The 2,862-nt window shown below is 37.4% G+C and overlaps 1 protein-coding gene across 1 annotated transcript in view; it reads left to right on the forward strand.

Moving 5' to 3' along the window:
• Positions 1–2,862, forward strand: part of LOC128247383 (G-protein coupled receptor GRL101-like) — a 573,113-nt gene that overhangs the window by 374,390 nt on the left and 195,861 nt on the right. The gene's annotated exons all lie outside the window — the stretch shown is intronic.

Consider the following 2,862-nt stretch of genomic DNA (forward strand, 5'->3'; position numbering starts at 1 on the left):
AGAGAGAGAGAGAGAGAGAGAGAGAGAGAGAGAGAGAGAGAGAGACTGCTGTTACTTCCGTATGGACGTTCGTGGTTTGAGGTCTACACATTTCGAGATAAGGATGTTGTCTGTCTGTGTGTCGGTGTGTGTTTGACAATGATGAGTTTATGGTTGACATGTTATTCATGGTTTTGTGCATAATACAAAAGCAAGTTTGCAGCATCAGGTAGCATCAGGTAATGTCCACACAGGTAAAATGGTAGAATAAGTATGTACGTATGTTCTCTTCTATTTTTAATTATTTAAATTCTTCTTCTCAGGAAGGAGCGTGTTTCTAAGAAGGATAAACATTTTCCATTGCTGGTATGTAGATAATGAGAATAACTCACATTTCAAACTTGAGAAATGTCTTGTATGGTTTTACTATTCCACTTAGAGATTTAATCTCTAATGTGCAAGTTAGTAGGTTTCTTTTTCTGAAAATCCAAGCTTATCCAGAGTGTCAGTTAGGCATTTAGCCACAAAACCAAGTGTACCAATTATTATTGGCATAATTCTAAATTTGTAATCTGGATAAACAAACTGGAGGTTCCCTGACAGTCGTCTATAGCTATCCTCTTTCTGTCTATTTTTGAAAGAAGTTGACATTAGCAGGACAGCTGATCTCTGTGAAAGTGCGTACTTTTTCCTATCTGTCCCAAGCAACAATATCGGGCCTCTTATACTCACACTTGACAGATGTTTTTATGGGAATGTTCCACCAGTATTCATTGTGTTGATGTTTGTATACGTATTCAATAGTTTCAATGGCATTGTATGTTGTTTTTGCGACAACGTCGTCTAGCAAAGGGAAGTAATACCATGGTGACATTTTTGGTAGCTGTTAATCACATGACATAGTGTACATGTTCTGTTACATCTTGGAACTCCAACGGCTTCACTGTCTTTTTTGTTTATTAGACATTTAGCTGCAATCTCCTGTTCTTGGATTGCAAATGCACAGCTTTCGAAGAGTGATGTAATGTAGTGGTCATGAGTTCAAGAGAGGCTTCGCTTCATGTCAATATTACTAAGTCTTCGGGAAACATACCCGTGAATGGTCTTTTTTTCTTATTTTTGGTATTCTGATCGTTTCACATCAAGGTTTTCTTTGGGATATGTTAGTCTTGTTCATTTGGAGATGTATGAGAGGCCATCATGGAGTCAATGGTTCCCGAGGAGCTCGCTGACGACACGTAGAATATTGCTCCCTTCACTTTTCAGCATTCAGTCAGCATATTTATTTTTGCTGTTACTGTTTAGCGAGTGCTGTCTGAGAGAGAACATAGGACATTCGAAGGCTGTCTGCACTAACCTCAATCCTCTACTTTCTTTATCTCCTCTTAGATAGAGCCTATCCATATCACTATTCCTGTGAAGATTTCCAGTTTATATCAATATCTTACGGGTTTTAACATTTATGGAGTATGTTTCTTCTAAAGGCCAGTCAAGTATCGCAAATGTTAGAATCAGCACTGGTACTGAAAATTCAATTGTGAGATGTCTTGCAAGAGGAGTTCTAACTGCCATTTTTTCTAAGTCAAGCATAATATTCTCGGCTCACTCTATCTTCATCCATAGTAACTTTTTATTATGTTTTCCTCCATTCTTAGGTAGCTGTAGCATTATTTGCGTGGACAGGGAGATAATAAGACCATTGAGGCACATGTTTTGGATCTGGTGACTGATTTTCCCCGTTCAACCATCGAATATGAACATTTCTTTTGGCTAAATTGCATTCCAATATCAGCTGAAAACGTCGCTATTAATCCCTTTTTTTATTGTTTACCTTTTTAGCATAAATTTTGTAGTCATCCACAAAAGATTACTGGCTCCATTAGTATCTCTAGCAGTTGCAGACCGGTACATGTAGCCATTTGATTTTTGTAGCAGGAATGGATTTAATGCAGCAAGAATGGATTTAATGCAGCAAGAATGGATTTAATGCAGCGGGAATGGATTTAGTGCCAAGTTGAACAGAATTACAGGAAGACGTTCTCCTTGGAATATTCTCTTTGAAATATTTGTAACATTCGAGACGATCGTTCTGCTCTCAGTTGTAAATGTAAGAACTGTTGCCAAGATCTTTGTGAGTCTCTCAATGGCAGCAATTAAGACAGAAGGTACTTTTGCCATATGGATACACATCAGCACTCATGAGATGAAAATAGAGTCAAATGCCTTCCTGTAATGAAACCATACTGTTGTGAAGCTCCTACGATGTTTTTTTTTCACTTCATACAGTACAGCTATGTTTATCAAAAGTTGTTTGGCACATCCCTACTCTCCCTTTTTTCCACCTGCCAGCCCATCAGTCACTATTTTGTTGGACTTGCAATGATCCTGGAAGAATTGTTTGAGACAGCTTCTGCACAACTTGCACATAATATTTAGGCAAGCAATGGACATATATTTTTATGCACACTCGATTGATTTCAATCTTACGTACAAGTTTTATCCGTGCTATAGCAAGCCAATTTGGTATGTCAATCTGACCTTCCATTGTGCTTCTGAATAAACATAGTAGTTTACAGTAAAAATGTCAGCCTTTTTTTTTTACTAGTATCTAACTATTAGGTCCCTTCCAGTACCTTTCCAATCTACTGTAGTGAAATTTTGGGGCATGTTTTACTGTTGATGTTGGAACGGCATTCTCCCCTTAATGAATTTATCTACAGTGTGTTAAAGTTGAGATCTCTTTTCGTTCCAAATTTTCAACGAGAAGGATTCAAGATCTTCTTGAGTGATGCTTTCTTAATGGAAATTTTTCCTTTCTCATTTCTCTGTATGATTTCGGTGGGTTGGAAGCAAACTTGTGATATATATATATATATATATATA

This window comes from Octopus bimaculoides, chromosome 3 (genome assembly GCF_001194135.2).
Source record: "Octopus bimaculoides isolate UCB-OBI-ISO-001 chromosome 3, ASM119413v2, whole genome shotgun sequence".
Taxonomy (NCBI): Eukaryota; Metazoa; Mollusca; class Cephalopoda; order Octopoda; family Octopodidae; genus Octopus; species Octopus bimaculoides.